The 17,998-nt window shown below is 35.4% G+C and overlaps 1 protein-coding gene across 21 annotated transcripts in view; it reads left to right on the top strand.

Moving 5' to 3' along the window:
* Positions 1 to 17,998, top strand: part of LOC308194489 (uncharacterized protein) — a 251,907-nt gene that overhangs the window by 94,565 nt on the left and 139,344 nt on the right. For 4 of the 21 annotated variants that reach the window (XR_013950579.1, XR_013950580.1, XR_013950587.1 and 1 more), the window contains exon 1: positions 6,001 to 9,680. The exons of 12 other annotated variants lie outside the window; for them this stretch is intronic. The gene's annotated coding sequence lies outside the window, so the exon portion shown is untranslated. 5 more of the 21 variants (XR_013950590.1, XR_013950591.1, XR_013950592.1 and 2 more) reach the window with 3 other exon arrangements.

The following is a 17,998-nucleotide window of genomic DNA, read 5'->3' as shown; positions in this document are numbered from 1 at the left end:
ACTTGCTTGTGCTTTACATAACAACTACTCTGTTGAATCATTTTGTTCTGATAAATACAAATATTGTCTTCAAGCTTTTGACATAAGTAATGCTGAATACTAAAGTACTCTCTTCTGTATGAATTCAAACAGTTCTCCATGAGAGTTCCAATTCAACAAAGCACATGCTATTGACTTTAATGAGATTAGAAGCATAGAAGTGTACTTAGTATTTAATCACAAGCTTTGATAAAATATTCTCTAATTGCTTTAAGTATTTTAACTCACTATTGTTTTAATTACCATCTCTTTATTCTTGCCATATTACTACTGGAAAATTTACCTACTTAACAGTAGGTAAAACTGAAAAAATGGCTACGTCCAATATTTAGAAGACTTTTATGGTATCTCTTGATACTTCTGTTAGGTATATATCATTATATATATATATACATTATATACCTGGATTATATATATATATATATACCTTATATACCTGGATAAAACATTGTAAGATATTGCCCTTAGTTCATAACATGTTGGCTAGTATGCATGTATATACTGTATGTGTTGTGTAATTTACGTTTGGTAGTACTAGAACTTAATCAAAATATGTTCCTTACAAATGGCAAACACTAGTATGTCAAAATGAAAAGTTTTCACCAAAATGTGTTAGTTTATGATGATCTCTAGTTCTCCTTACAGACGGCAAGATATATAACTATTCTTTCTCTGTATTTAGGTACATTTAGAAGTAAATCATTTATATTTATAAGCTTGAGATATATTCAGAAAGGATAGCCTGGAAGTCAGAGATGTTTTAAGGTTGCTGGATAGAAATGATCCTGATGTGGATCATACCAGTAGGCTTGTGTTGTTGTTGCTGTTTATTTTTATTTTTATTTCCCCCAGAGATGGGAATACTTGAAAAACTTTGTGTATTTGCAGTTAGCAAGACATAAACACAGGTCAGCTTTGTAGAATCTCTCGCTTTAATAACATGCAATTTATTCAACTGAATGCAAGATCATGCAGCTACTCAACAGTAATCATACAGAGAAGCCAATGTGCAGATATAGACTGAAGGATTACAGAATGTACTTTTTTTGGTGTGACGGAGTCCTTGTGAAATATTAAGACAAAGTAATAGTAGCACTAGTCATCAGAAATTATTATTATCATTTTAGTGTGCCCATTCCTGGAACATGTTAAGATTTGATATATTTAAATAATCATTCTGTAAGGAGGCTGCTGGCAAATTTGAAAGTTTTCTGAAAAGAGCTGAAAGAACATTACAGTTTGGAATATATTTATCAAGTAAGATTAAAGCAGCTTATCCTGTTAAAGCCAGAAATATTTAGAAACATCTTTATACACCTACATGATGGAAAAAGATTGTGAGGTGAAGGTAATTCTTTAAATGAAAAAAGTTAGCAAGGCTGGAACCTGATACAAGATGAATTCAGATTATTATTATTTTTTTAATATTACCTTGAAGCAATGAAAGGATTGAGACAACTAAAAAGGAAGCAGAACTGGTCACCATTTAAAGTCTTTTAACCTAGGTCAACCATAAGTTCTGGGTTTGATCCAGAAGCCACTGGGTAATATTTAGTGAGCCTTGTGATTCAGAAGTTCAACCCAAATGATGGTTCAAGTTTTAAAACACGAATCTATAAAATCAAAATGTCTTGTCATGATATATTCAACTACAAATTTAAAGGTATTTAAGTGCTTATGAAAGCAATACACTGACTTTACAAACACTGTATCAGCTTCCAACCTGGCAGCATTGAAAACCACATAGCATAATGTTAAGGAATAAAATCTCATGTATGTAGTCTGTACCACATTTGTATTTGCAGTTTGTACATCCCAGCATTTTAAGAGGGTGTTATAATGGGATATGACATCACTGTAGTTTTAGATCCTGGTTTTACTGAGACATGTTTGATTATGTTAATTAATCTGGCTTTCTCAGTACACAGGATTCCCCGGGATGTAACTCATTCAAGTGTGAAACCCTAGAGGCTTTGACCTATTATTAAACACAAAACTACAAATAGAATAGTTTTGTTTTTTTGTTTGTTTGTTTGTTTTCTGTTTAGCAGAACGCTAAAATAGAAAAGCCAACTTTAAACTTTCAGAGTAACAGTCACTAAAAAATAGAAAAAATGTGGTTGTTCAATGTACCTCAATAAGCAACAAAACACTTAGCAACATATTCTAGTCTCTGAAAATGAAATAGAGAGTCTGTATAGGTGAATTTGCCAGTTTTCTCTGCAAGAAATAAAGGTGCTTACCACAAGGTTGTAACATAACATTCTTCAAAATGTATTAGCTCAAAAGCCAGTGTTGGAGTAACATTTTAGTTACCACAAGATAGATTTTTAGTCTAGTTTGACTAACTGTTGGCTATTGCATTTAACTTCGGGATATGTACAAAGTAATTGTTGTTACTTCATGGTTAATTAAATAATTATATTAAATAAACTAAATAAATAAAGCTAAATTCAGATATTTTTTCTTCTTAAGCAGTTTCTGTCTAAATCTTAATTCACTGGTGCAGGTGTTCTCTGATGTTCTTCTTTCCATCATGTTCTTCAGATCTGTGCTAAACAGAGAGATATGAGATATGAGAATCTAATCTCGAGGGGGATTACAGTAGTAACAGAAATCAAAATGTAGATAGATTTTATTTTAATCTCACTGCTAGAGCTCATCCACTATTAATAAGTGGTATATTTTAGGGTAATAATGCATCACATGTATATATCAAGTGTATATACAACAGAATTTGGAAAATTAACATGGGGAGAACAGATTGGGAGCTGCAAGGAAAAACAGGTCTTATATATAACATGTATATATATAAAAATGCTACTCTGAAATTGTCTAATAGCTAAATACAATATTATTATTAAATATTAGTCATGATTACAATGTGTGCATATGTACTTACTGTATATGAAGACAACTAAGCAAGGATATAAATAGAATGTGAATTTGTACTCCATTAGTAGGCACCACTGAAGAGAAATACTGAGGTGCACCTGATATATTTATATTTGCCATAGTGTCTTGACTTCTTTGGAGCAAAATCTGCCCTTTTCTTTATGTGCTTATAAACACAGAATTTCTGTTAGATAATGAGGGTCCACCAAAACTTAGTATTTTCTCTTTATTTAAAAAACAAACAAACAAAACCAAAAAACAAGCAACAAACAAACAAAAACAAAACAAAAAAAAAAAAAAAAAACAAAACAAAACAGAATAAACAGTGACCTGTAAAAGAGGCAGAAATGTCTGTGAACCATTGTGCACAGAGTCCTGTCAAAATCAGGAAGATTTTCAAACTAATTTCATACTCTGTTATTAGCTTCATTTATTAGTCGAGGCTTCAATCCGTTAAACACAGTGTTTAGCTCAAAGCAAGTGAGCTGTTCTGCTGTAATCAGTGGCCTTATGAGTATTTTGGTGGCTCAAGCCTCAGGGGAGACAGTTCCTGCTAGGTAGTGAGTGCTCCTCTTTTTCTAGGTAATTTACTCCTTGTGATCATAGCAGGACAATGCTTAAATATCCAGGGATATGATATGGGCCTGGCATTTTCCTGTCGTGAAAAAGGAATTGTGTCCCGGTTTCTTCCATTTTTTGAGTGCTGTAAATTTTTTTACCCCAGTATAGTTTTGCATACAAAAAAAAAAAAAAAAAAGCCTTTGAGAAGCAAATTGCAATGTATAAATTAACTCGAATGAATTTTGATGCTACATATATGAATGCTTGCATGTGCAAAACAGTGTATCTTGAGTGCATCTTAATAATACAGCTGAAAATGTCTGTGGGTCTCAGAACGAGCAAAATTATCACCACAACACCTTAGTGTTTTATAACTGAGGCTGTATTGATTTCTGTGCTTAAAAGCATGGATTAGATAAGACATTTTCAAAATCTGCTGGTTTTAGGCTATCTTTGTCTCTATTGGAGTATTTTAAATTGAAGTTTGAAGAAAACCTCTCCAAATAAGCACGCCTCAGTGCCCACAGATAAACACAGCAAAGCCATGGTGACAGCAGGCATATGTGAAATTACAGTAATCAAACCTGGGACCCCACATTTTCTCATCTGCCATACTTTATAACAGTTTTCTCATTCATCTTGGAGAGTATGCAGATTTTTCAGCATGTTCTGGAAACTAACAAACACAGTTAGGGAGAGAGTGTATCCTAAAGACATAGTCCAAAGTGGAAAATCTCCCACTACCTGTTCGGTCTCTCTTGGATCTGTGCTGTGCTTGGCTCCATTTTTTCTACTGACTGTATCTGCAACATCTAGCAGAAGGGCAGAGAAATTTCATAAATCTATTAATAAAATTATGAATTATATACACTGTCAACAACTCATTGAAGTCCTGTATGACTTAAATAATTTGAGGATTAATTAATTATGATGATCTGTGAAGTGATTCCAACATATAAGACCACGGATAGCTTAGTTTGGTAATAAGATTTTATTTTATAAACACTGCTATTCAAAACTTTTTAAGAGTTTTGACAGAAAACTACTTTTGTCCACTTTTTCCTGAGTAGCTAGTCCCAAACACGTTTTAACACCTACTGACCTATTTCTGCTAATTGATTTGCTGGAAAATATACTTTTATTGAAATAAGCAATGTTATATTATTAAATATAATATTATTTGTATTTATATGAATTTTTGTATGGAATGAGTTGTTGACAACATGTTTTGACTTGTTTATATTGGCTTGGACCACTGGATCATTTGCACTGAAGTGTAATTTTCCATCTCTCTGACCATACCTCTTTCCAACCTACCCAAGAATCCTGCACTTGGAAGATCATTCAAGAATTACGAAAAATAAAAATTATTACTGAACCTAAAGAAACAGAACAACAGAAGAAAATGGAATCGTACCTTATGGTACTCTGCAGTAACTGATCTATTAGCCATTTCCACTTGGACAGAATGTGAGTTATAATAATTTGGAAAAATTGACTTAGTATGTTAAGTGATGTTTTATACGGAGAATGTATTGCTATAACACATCCTAATGTACTAACACATTGCTATATGTATTGCTACAACACATCCTAAGGCACTTTCTACAGTAAGTGCCTTAATACCTTAAGACTTTGGAAAATGTGTTCATCCTTTTGAGGTAAATTGTGAACTGTATCTTCATTAAAATTACTGTTATGTTTTTACAAAGGAACTTTGGAGTACCAGTGAGAACTTTTTCAAGGCATGCATATCATCAATGCATGTCCCTCAAACTTGCTATAGAATGAGCATGGAAAAAAGAACCTGAAAGAAAACTGGGTTTAAGACCCAGTTTCACCTTGAAAGTTCCTCAACCTTTGTAAAGCCAGCCTTTAATCCCATAATTCATTAGATTGTCATAAACCATAAAATACTTCATAGCTGACAGGATTTTGAGTATGTTCAAGTTCTAAGTCAGAGATAGGTACTTTCAGTTTAGTGATCCTTAATAATTCCTTTCCTTTCCTTTCCTTTCCTTTCCTTTCCTTTCCTTTCCTTTCCTTTCCTTTCCTTTCCTTTCCTTTCCTTTCCTTTCCTTTCCTTTCCTTTCCTTTCCTTTCCTTTCCTTTCCTTTCCTTTCCTTTCCTTTCCTTTCCTTTCCTTCCTTCCCTTCCCTTCCCTTCCCTTCCTTCCCTTCCCTTCCCTTCCCTTCCCTTCCCTTCCCTTCCCTTCCCTTCCCTTCCCTTCCCTTCCCTTCCCTTCCCTTCCCTTCCCTTCCCTTCCCTTCCCTTCCCTTCCCTTCCCTTCCCTTCCCTTCCCTTCCCTTCCCTTCCCTTCCCTTCCCTTCCCTTCCCTTCCCTTCCCTTCCCTTCCCTTCCCTTCCCTTCCCTTCCCTTCCCTTCCCTTCCCTTCCCTTCCCTTCCCTTCCCTTCCCTTCCCTTCCCCTCCCTTCCCCTCCCTTCCCCTCCCTTCCCCTCCCTTCCCCTCCCTTCCCCTCCCTTCCCCTCCCTTCCCCTCCCTTCCCTTCCCTTCCCTTCCCTTCCCTTCCCTTCCCTTCCCTTCCCCTCCCTTCCCTTCCCTTCCCTTCCCTTCCCTTCCCTTCCCTTCCCTTCCCTTCCCTTCCCTTCCCTTCCCTTCCCTTCCCTTCCCTTCCCTTCCCTTCCCTTCCCTTCCCTTCCCTTCCCTTCCCTTCCCTTCCCTTCCCTTCCCTTCCCTTCCCTTCCCTTCCCTTCCCTTCCCTTCCCTTCCCTTCCCTTCCCTTCCCTTCCCTTCCCTTCCCTTCCCTTCCCTTCCCTTCCCTTTTTTTCTTTTTTTTTCTTTTTTTTTCTTTTTTTTTCTTTTTTTCTTTTTTTTCTTTTTTTTTTCTTTTTTTCTTTTTTTTCTTTTTTTTCTTTTTCTAAATTAAACTATCAGCTGGACTTTAAACTTCATAATCTCCATTATGTTTCCAATGTTACTCAATGTCAGAGAAAAACAAACAAACAACAAAAAAACAAACAGAAAAGATGTATTCCGCTATTTTTAAAACAATGCTTAATAGTGCCTTATGTTGGGACTTGTTCCAGTTGGCTGATGGAATGATTCAGAGATGAAAGTGCAGCTCAACAATGTTCAGAGGAAAAGGTGCAACTCAGAAGGAACAAAATCAATACATGTCAGCAAAATTTAGTTTTTATAGAAAGGCAACAGTTGTATGTCAGCAAAATCCAGTTTTTACAGAAAGACAATAGCTGTATGTCAGCAAAATCTAGTTTTCACAGAAAGGCAACAGTTGTACTTGATATGAATCTGTGGTTGTCAAGGAGAAGGATTTAAAGAATCAAAGTCAATTGTGCATGATATTTCAAAACTATGAAAGTAATAACAAGTAACTTTGCATAAAACATTCTCATCAAGCCTTGGGTCTTGAAGATAAAGGATTGTAACAGTATTAACAAAAGATTAAAATTTTTTCATTATGAAATAAATGTTTTACAGTTAGCAACTTTCCTTGTAGTTGTGGTTTTAGTATAGCCTTATAGTAGCATAATTCACTGTTGGAATTTGTTGTTATATATTATTATTATTTATTAATTTTAATATTACTTAATGTGGTAAATGCATTCAAAGTGCTGGAAAAGTAACACAGCATTGAAATGTCAATGATAAGCCATGGCTATCTTATCCTATTTTATCTTACTTCATGTTTATCCTAGCTTCCACTTAACTATTTTCACACAGAATGCTTTCTTTGAATGGGAAGTGGGCTTTTGAATTTTAATGGGCTTGACTTTGAATGGGAAGCCACTGGGACAGAGAGGAGAATTTCCCTACAAAGTTTGCAGTCAAAATGGTCCAAGCAGAAATATACCAAAAGAAGATTTTGATATAACTTATGATTCTACATGAGTCATTGTTACTTGAGCCGGCTTCAAATAATTTGGCAAGAACAGCATACCATTGCAGTGCTCTGCCTTGACCTAATTAATCATGTGGGAAGGTAGTGGGAAGGGAGCAGGATATACACCTGCTTGCACAGTGCTAATTCCTCTACTTAATGAGATCCTGTGTGTACTGTGAATCTGAATGTAGGTCTGGAAGTTGAATTCTGAGACATTATGCTTAGTCCACAGCTGTTTTGGGCAATCACACCATGTGAAGTAATCCACAGTTAGACAAATATAAATTCTATTGTAAAATTATCTAACCCTTTTTCTATTGCTACTCTAAGAGGGGGTAGTACCTCATTGCTTCGAAAATAAGATTTTTATTTCTAGTTTCCATCTCTGATTTATTCTTGGCAAGTTTAAATTCACATAGTTTTCCATTTGATTGGTTGGTTTTTGTTCTTTCTTAACAAAATTATTGTTCTTCTTTGTGTTTACCTAAGGAAATGCATTTACCAAGTCAACTGAGCTTTTTCAGTCTCCTGAGTAGTTTTTCACACCTTTATTTCCAGTTTGAATTTTTCTTTCTCAGTACTAAAGGATAAGAACAAAACGAAGTATTCTGAATAAGGCCAGTTCAGGACTTTATATAAAGACACTGGTATTTTTCCTTAAAATAAATAAATAAATAAATAAATAAAATCCCAATATGTAGGGAAATACCAAGAAAATATTTGGGATACATGCAGTATTCATTTGGAACTAAATAAAATAAAATAAACATAAATATCCCTGTTCCTAGGTTTTGGACCATATTGTTAGATTTTACTTTATGTGCCATGCTTGTCTTGGTCCTTCATTTATGTTCTTTAGAGCTCATTAAATCTACCAGGTTCAATAGCTTTTAAAACAATTTATGTTCTGTAGTGATCAGTAAATGATGATGCCTCTGGTTCATGCATTACTTTATGTTTTGTTTCGAATGATTGAAAACTCTGAGTAGGCAAAGAGTAAAATATCAGACCTCTCAATGAGTGTCTTAATTGGTTCGTTCTTGTAAACTCATGTCATGCCTATAACTGCACTGATGGCCATTAATGACCCCAATGCAGCCCCATTTAAGCTCTGGACTGTGCCTCAAATCCCAGCCTGAGCTATGATGTAGGTGTGCCAGTTCTCACATAGTAGCACTTTACACTTACTTTGATCCTACAAAAAGGCTAGGCTGTGAAGACTCAGCACCTCTCTATCCAGCACACTGTACCCATGCTTTGGTGATAAAAAAAAAAAAAAAAGCGGTGGTATTATTTTCAGAGAATATATTTGCAGTTGACTTTTTTCTTTTTTTGTCATATTCAATGATATAGAATTGTGTCTAGTTTTCAGAACTAAAGTTATTAACTTGATATGCCTGACTGAATTTATTTTTTTTAAAACTAATATTTATTAATGCAGAAATATATAGTACAAAAATATCAGTTTATGTACATCTTGTTTTGAATGCTGATATGCTATCCATACAGACAATATACATAGACATAATACATTGAAGATAAATACTAATTTTTAAAACTTTAGTAAAAATCATGACAAAGTAAAAACAAAGGTTAGGAAGTTTAAACAAAATATTCATAAACTCCCTAAAGTAAAAACAATTTCCTGTGAAGCAAGAATTTTGAGAAATACGTCCAATAATAAAATATATGCAAGTATAACCACTTCTGGGGGTAGGGAAACCTCTAAATTAGCTTTCTCCAACAAGAAGTCCCCACCACTGCTCTAATTCAAACGCCAAGCTAAGGCTGCTGCAACTACAGGTAGTATCAGTCATTCAGCAACTGAATTAAATTAATCAGTTAACCATTAGTTAAACTTAACAAGATAACTACAAAAAGCTGGACCTAGGCAATTTTTCTTTCTTGTCTCTCCAGGGAGAAAAAAAAAAAATTGGTGCTGAAGATGAAGAAATACAACTACCCCAAAACAATTATAGAATGTCCTGAGTTGGAAGGGACCCACAAGGGTCATCGAGTCCAACTTCTGTCCTACACAGGACCACCCAAAAATCATACCACATGCTTGAGGGCATTGTGCAAAGGGTTCTTGAGCTCTGGAAGACTTAGAACCATGACCACTTCTCTAGGGAGCCTGTTCAAGTGCCTGACTACATGCCCAGTGAAAAACATTTATTTTCCTAGCATCCAGCCTGAATGTCCCCTGATGCAGCCTCATGCCATTTCCTCTGGTCCTATTGTTGGTTTCCAGAGAGAATAGATCAGCGCTGCCTTCTCTGCTGCCCCTTGTGAGTAAGAGAGGGGTAAAAAAAGTTAAAGAAGGTAACTAAATAATGGTTTTGTATTTGTTGTTATTTCTATTTTTTTCTTTCTTTTAGTAACTTGTTTCTTAGTAATATGGTTCTTTGAAGTTGCCTTGTGTGGTAGCTTTCTCTCTCTCATTTTTCCTCTTATGACTACTTTTGTAGTACAGGGACTTATCATACATAGCAATGACTTTAAGGTGGGAAGCCTTGTAAGGTTGACTTCTTGCTGTTTCTTTCTTATATGTTTCTCTGAAAAATTCCAGGGATGTCTTGAAACTTAGAAAACTTCATTCAAGTTTTGAATGCTAGGGGACTGGTTCAGATATTTTGTAGATGCACCATGTGCTACTTGAGTATGGTGAGCTTGGAGGAAGTCTCTGCTATCCTGTCATCTCTTCTTTCTCTACTAGAGTTCACTGTGAAGGAGCTTATTGTGCACAGTCAGGGAGGCAGTACTGAAGCTGATGAGATTTAACTGAGTGGAAGTTTAGAAAACGTGAATTTTGGTCTTTCCACACTGTTAATATTTCCCTGCTTGCTTGTTTCATTGTATTAATTGTTAAGTTACTTTATCTCCTAACTTAGGTTTTAATGACTTGCACCTTACTTCATACTTAGAGTATTCATAACAAATTTGTGAAAAGGCTTTTGTTTAATTTTCTATTTTTTATACTTTAATCTTTTCCTGAAATATAAATTGATAGTACTTGGTTTTTCTCTTATCTAATGCTCTCTCCCTAAGTATTTTCAGTTTGTGCTGGTCATCACTGAAATCCAGATGCTAATGAGAGGGAATACATACTGGAAAAGGCTTGTGATGTGATGAATTGTTTCTGTTAGTAATACAATTCATTAGTCAGTATTGGATTTGTGCATATATTTTAAAATTATTTCTAGGAGTTGTTTGATATTGCCTTTCTTTCTTCTTTTACCCCGAATGGAGACTGTGTAGATGATCATGCTTCTAACCTGAATACAAAGAGTATGGAAGTAGAAGCAAGCGTAAGTTCAAGGAGCAACCCTGTAAACTGAACTGAACAAACAAGAAAATGGTATCAGAATGAAATCACTTACCTATGAGTAGACATAACATGGTCTGGAATTTGGCCATACAACTAAAAATAGTGGGTTTTTTTGTTGTTTGTTTTTTTTTTAGTGTGTGTGTTTGTGTATACGTCTGCCTTACAGCAGCTTGACAGTGGTGTGTGTATGAATATTTCAATACTTGACTCTAGGGTTTCTTTTAGAAACTGTATTCTGTCTTTCCACTCACTGTCTTTTTTCTATTTGTGTGTGACAAATTGCTTTATAAGTGGAGAGGCCTAAGGAAAGCTTTGGGAGGTAGTCCTGTACAGTCTCTTTGGCTTTGTTGATTAATTTAATGCATCTATTTGGTAGTCCTTCTAATAAGCCTTTCCCTAGCCTCATTCTCCCTTGGAGGGAGGTGAATGGAAGTGCAGTTATATCTTAAAGGGATATAACTTCAAAATATTACAGAATTATGGGAGCTTAAGCTTTCAGGTAACGTTAAAGCTACGTAAAGGACTTATTGTGCAAGGAGCACTTAATTTTAGAAAATGGGAACAAAGGAGATCCACCTGCTTCAGATGATTTATTTTATATGTGTTACAGAACATGTCTGTTCATGCTCACTTCTCTAAGGGCTGGCACATTAAAGTGATGGTGTACTTCTTCGGTACTTAGAAATGCATATAATACATAGTCTTGAGAATATTAAATATTAGATTAGAAATAATTCTTTAAATTTGTTGAGTACTTGTTTTAAAACAATATTTTGCAAAAGTGGAGTTTTGAAGTTCATTTCAGTGTCCAAGTGATCATTTTTGTTTGTTTATGGAATTCTAAGTCCTCTTATCTACTGATAAGAAAACAGATGGTTATAATTTGAAATCAATAGGTGTCTTCATAGAGCTGTAATGATATCTTCCTAACCTGATCACTGGTTCTGATATCTGGGCTATGCTGTCTCCAAGCATCCATGTCTAATAAGTAATCTTTGGCTCTGTCAGTTGTGGCTCTTACCATGCTTGATGGTAATTCTTTAAACAGGAAAGACAGAGGAAAAATGCCCTGCCCATTTAGCACATCATGATTGTCTTGCAATGAAGGGCTACAAGTTTCTGAACCTGAATTTTTCTCTATATATATTTTTTTAAGACAATTCATTAAGTGCCAAAGTGAAATTTTTTGTTGTTGCTGTTTTTCAGAAATGGCAGTCTATCACATTTCAACTGCAATGTAATTCTTATTCTTTGTGTATTGCTCCATCCTTTTAGACATAACTTCGTAAGTATTCCTTCTGATAGGAGTCATGGGTTATGGATGAAGTCATTAACAAGATAAATTTTTTAATAATAATAATAAAAAGCATAGACTGAAAAGGCTAACTGATGCTTTATAACTTGTATATGATTGTATACCAAATGTAAGAGGAGAGAAACTCTTTTTCCCCTCCAAATGCACTGTAATTGAAGACTTGCTCTAAGGTACTCATCTCCTTTCCAGACTGTCATTCATTGTTAAACAAAACAGATAATTTTCTTCTCTAACTGTATAGTATTTTTTTTAAAGCCTCTCATCAGAAGTCAATATTTGCTACTTACATATATCGTGTGTGTGATGTATCTCACCTTTAAAGCATCTAGAAGCTGAACTTCATTGAATTGACTCAGAATTTACATGAATAAAAATTTGGCTTTCACTTTGGTTTATCTTCAGTACCTCTCCTCTGACCCTGTACTGCAGTTGTTTTGTTCCTGGATGACCACTTATAGAATTTCTGAACTCTGTGCTCCCAGATGCTTCAACAGTAGGTTAGTGTGACCCCCTGACACTCATCTGTAGGAGTTCGGAGTGAATGTGCTGCTTTGGATTGTAGGTATGACAGACATATGCTACTTAACTATAATATTTAGTTTCTTTTCTGTTTTATTAACACTTACATGCCGTGACCAGAAATGTGTATTTGTTTTGAAGGCACCTTCTTGAGTACAGATAGTATTTAAACATGCATATATGTAGTGTTAAGTGCTGCCTGAAATATGGGTTAAAAAACACAAAACACTTGCTCCTGAATTAATGATTGATCATACCCATAACGTGATTTCAAATGTTTATTTTCTACCATCTCTGTTATGTGATGTCACTGAGTGGACAGAATTTCAAATTTTTTTTTTTTTTTGTCATAGTCATAATAATTCAAAGATTCTTCAGAACCAGAAAATGAAAATGAACCGTAAGAACACATTGTCTTCCAGAATGGTATATCTTTTGCATATTAAAATTACCATTTTTGTCTGCAACTTCATTTCAATTATGATAACAATGGTGACATTAATTTTACTTTAGCTACTCTGTGCACAGTTGATGTAGATCTTGAGACTTATTTATTAACAAAATAAGCATATGAGCTAACTCGGGTAATTAATTTCATAAAAAACCAGACTGCATGGAGAACTTACAGAATTGCATTCATTCGCTTGTGATAAACTTAATAGTATAAAATTACAGTGGAATTGAGAACTATTTCAAGGTCATGTCATCTTATTTATTTTTCCCCCAAGTTGAAAGTTTTATATTAATAAAGTCAACTGCAGATTTCTTAACTTCAACAGTTCATGAGGACAGCTACTCAGAAATTGAGGAGGAATCTTACTGATTCCTGCTCAGTTACTGCAATGCTGGTCATGCAAGTACTCTGAAAACATCTGTACTCAGAAAACATTTGCTTTGCCATTCATTTGACACCTGTGAAGCACAGATACCCTGTGGTACTGCCCTAGGGAGAGGGAATGGTGCTGTGCTATATATCCTCAGAGTGATATTTCAAAAAATGTTTTTATGTGGTATGGTTACAACATTGAGACTGCACAGACTGCCTTTTACTGTAACTTCAATAGTTCAGCTAATAAACAACAAGTTATCTTCTTAAAGTTCCTAATTTCTGTAAGATTGTGGACTATAACATCCTTGAGAATAATCTGAGACATGAAAAAAAGTGGGGAAGGGGAATATTAGAAATCCGTAATTTTACCTGTTTGTTTTGGAGTTCTTATAACATCAAAATGCGTAGTTATTTCAGGGTGAAAATATTCATCTAATCTATTTTCTACATTTACAAATAAATAAATAAATAAATAAAATGGAAAGGGGAGTTCCATTCCTGTTGGCAGGAGGTCACTCTGGCAAGTTCCCATACCATCTCATAGTTTTAGTATTCTTAAGTTTGGAAGTGATGAATGTGAGCTTCCACTGAGGTGCCTGAGAAATGGAAAATCATTACCTACCTGACATATTCTTTTCAGTGACCTCCTGTGATGGTTTTACTCAGGTGGGCAGCAGAGATCCACCACAACCATTCTCTCACTCCCCCTCCTCAAAGGAAGAGGGGGGTGAAAATACCAAGCAAAGGGCTCAAGGGTTGAGATAAGGGCAGGGAGATCACTCAGCAATTATTGTTACAGGCAAAATGGACTCAGTGTAGGGAGATTAGTAAAATTTATTGCCTATTACTAACAGGGTAGAGAAGTGAGAAACAAAGGAAAGAAACCAAAACCACCTTTCCCCCCATCCACTCTCTTCCACCTCCTCCCCCTGAGTGGCACAGGGGAAGGGGGGTTGCTGTCAGTCTATAGCACTTTGCCTCCACCACTCCTTCTCGGTCACTCTCTTCCCCTGCTCCAACAGGGTTTCCCTCCCACAAGCTGCCATCCTTCCTGAGCTGATCCTGCGGGGGCTGTCCACAGGCAGCAGCTCTTCAAGAACTGCTCTAAACATGTGTCTGTACCACAGCGTCCGTCTGTCAGGAGCAAACTGCTCCAACATGGGTCCCCCACTGTAAGCAGCTCCTACCAGGTCACCTGCTCGCCCATGGTCCCCACAGAGGCCACCCCATGCAACCCCCACTACCAAAACCTTGCCCCGTAAACCCACTGCACCTTCACAGATGCACTCCAAAAATATGGAAATATCTCTTGATTATTAGCTCCATTTTTGCAGTTAAGGGGGGACGAAATAGTTATTGTTTCCATTTAGGAGCTATGTTGTGGAAGGGAATGTATTTTACTGCAAATGGAGTTTACTGTGAGTTTTAAAAAAAAAAAAGGCACAAAAAAAAGTTAAATTGGTTGTCATATTTTGCTGCTATAGGGCTGATTATAGAATAGAGTATTTACATCAATAAGGAAAACTAAATGTGTAATCTCCAGCTGGCTAACATATACCAGTTCTAAATTTTTGGTGTGTAAAACACTATTTGATTTCATTATAAATGGGAAGGATGCATATTCTATATGTCTACCCCCAATAAAGATATATTTTGCATGACCACGCACCTCAGGGATTTAATTTTGAAACAAAGGGTTGCAGCACTTAAGAATTCTCAAGTCTTGACTCCAATGAAGCTGTATTTGATTGTTTACCATGTTCAAATCTTTGATTGTTTCCCATATTCAAATCTTGCACGCTTTTTCTGTAGGAGGTTGAAAAGTGCATTTTATCATTTCATTTACCTTTTATGTAGTCAGCATCACTTCAGTCACTGCTTTTCTGTGAGAAAACAGTCTCCCCGGGTGATTCTTAGGGGAAGCGCTTTTGAATACTTAATCACCTCGTACAACTCTACAAGTATCAGAATTAATAAGATCAACTTATTATCACTACTTCAACTATTTATGGTTTTTGCAAAAGAAGCGGTGCAAGTAGCTACAAATCCTACTGTTCCTTCTTCACATGCTAACAGTCTGTGAGAGGAGGTCACAAGACACTAACTTGAAAGATGGAAAGGACCAAGTGGGTGCGCATTAGAGCAAGAAAAATGTAATTAGGGTTGAAGACAAAAGTACATTTTTGGTATTTCCACTCTTCTTTCTCAGTAAAGCTATTTCTTGCTGATGTTTTCATCAAAAACTCATGTGCCCTGCAGATGAGAGAGACATATGAGAAAGATGCCTGTAGTTCTCCTGGGTGTAAGGTCTTGGAACCACCAAGACCCAGATGGAGCAAGTTCAAATCTCTTAATACTTTGTCTGTATGCAGAAGTGATGTTGAAGAGATCCATATTTTCAATCTGGAGATGTGAATGCACAGAGCTAAATAGCCTCTGTGACCTGTTCCTTGGAATAAGAGGAGTTGGATGAAAAATTGCAGTGTCAGTAACCTTGCATTACAAATGTAGCATGTCAGTTCACCAATTAGGATTACTAGCAATGTAAGACCTATTACCAAGGGAGCAGAGAGGCAGTAACAGCAAAAATAAATTAAACTGCTGTGCATTTCCTTGGCCTCAGTAGGGTTAGAACAGAGTCTTCAGGAATACAGATTGCAACCAATAGTGTCTTTTCTTGTCTCAAGCTCTTTGGCAGTGCTGCCTTCCACTTTTAAGGAAATGGAACATAAAAGTCAGCAAATGAGCTGGATTTTACTCCTTGAAAGTGTTTACAAATCCTTTGGATATAGCAATGCTATCTATTTTGGAAAACGTATATTCTATTTTCAAAATTTGTTATATGGCATTACTATTTGATTTTATTCTTTTTTTTTTACCACCTTCTTGGCATAACGGAATGGCTGAATATACATGTGACATCAGGCCAGCTTGTTGAGAGCCCTAATGATGGATGTAGAGAAGAAATCACATTTGTAATATATAAGACTCCCTGCTAGACATGACAAGCTGGAAATATTACTCATTTTTCTTGAATATCAAGATCCTTCTGCTAGAGAAAGGTCTAAAATACTTTTGCTGTATTGAAATCTTCTAGCACAAGTTACAAAATCCTTTTAGAAAAAATCCATTTAGAAAAAAAAATAAATTACAAAATCCATTAAGAAAACCTTATTGGAAGATACAGTAACAAAATTCATTTAAGGAGTAGATAGCTGCTACCTCCACTAAGTTTGAGCAGTACTCAGCAGCAGTAAGAACAGACAAATTTTTCACACTGTTCAGGAGCAATTGGAGAAAACAAGGATAAGTGTTGTATTAATAAAGAAGTGTTAATACATATGTATAAAATAACATCCAAAGCTACTTATCATCTTCTTAAAAGCATCACACTTTTATACTTCCTCAGGCATTACTAGATAGTTTCCTTGTTTTACAGTCTATTTCAGTATCTCACAAGTATTAGCAATGGCTGGAGTAAACTATACTATTAAAGCATGTATACCTCAAACAGTGCTTAAAAATTAGATATAAAACGTTTCCACTATTCAAAACACCTAAATACCTGTGAAGAACGCAGTCTTCAACTATAATAAGTATTTTTCTTTCAGTTAAAACATCATGCAAAGATTTTTCTCATTATGTGTAACTGGTGCAGAGAAAGGACAAAGACTTCAGAAATATATTTAGACTTAACTTGGCATTTATGATTTTACTATTATGTACTATTTAAATTATTGTATTTAAAATTGATGACAAGGGAGATCATGCAGTGTGCTTTGAAAAGAACTTCAGTTCAAAATAACCAGCATGTGACCTTTGCTTTACAGTGCTCTTTCTTAAAGGCTTATTCATTTTGGCTTATTACTGCAGAAAAAATGTTTTCTAATTATTATGCATTCCTATACACCTCTGGGAGCCTGCTTTGAATAACCAAAAGCCTTTAGGTGAAACAAGTATAAAACAGTGAAGTATTGGGCTATTAGAACTGATAACAAAGCTATTTGATGACTATTGGCAATAAAATCCTTTTATGGAAATGGTACATGTGTAAATGACATCTGAAGTTAAATACACTGTGGGCGTCTTGTGAAACTGGGGCCGGAGGCGGGGGGGGGGAAGGGGAGAATAAACTCTGAGATGTTTGGATCCTTACAAAATCTGTAAACAGATTTCTTGGGATTCATTGCAGTGAACCAGATTTTTCCAGCTGTAAATCAGGCAAAAGTCATATCTTTGAAATATTTATCTAAAAATAAGTTATTCTCCAGGAGCAGTGATAAGTGAGACTGCAGTCAATAAGATGGCTGTGTCACCCCTCTCTTTTTTAGCAGTGTTCAAATATTTAAGATCTAGCTATTGTATGCAAGTGTATCAAGCTGTGTAAATGTCATTTTAAATTATTTTAATTTATTATAAGCAATTATTCTTTTGTAATTGTTGTTTATTAAAAAAAGGCAAATGGGAGGAATTTCAGCATATTGTGAATATCCTAGCATAAAATATATAGCCTTTGCAATAATTTTGTTGTGCTAGGACTCATGCTAACCATTTTTAGATGATGATACTTCTTGTCAGTGACTTCTGAACGATTTGTGTTTATTGCAATGTAGCTGAGGCTAAAGGACTTTGTCTTAGGAGAATAGTTT

Source organism: Anser brachyrhynchus (assembly GCF_964034855.1).
Source record: "Anser brachyrhynchus genome assembly, chromosome: 4".
NCBI classification, from domain to species: domain Eukaryota; kingdom Metazoa; phylum Chordata; class Aves; order Anseriformes; family Anatidae; genus Anser; species Anser brachyrhynchus.
The sequence above is the reverse complement of the archived record's forward strand: the minus strand, read 5'-3'. Positions and strand labels throughout refer to the sequence as shown.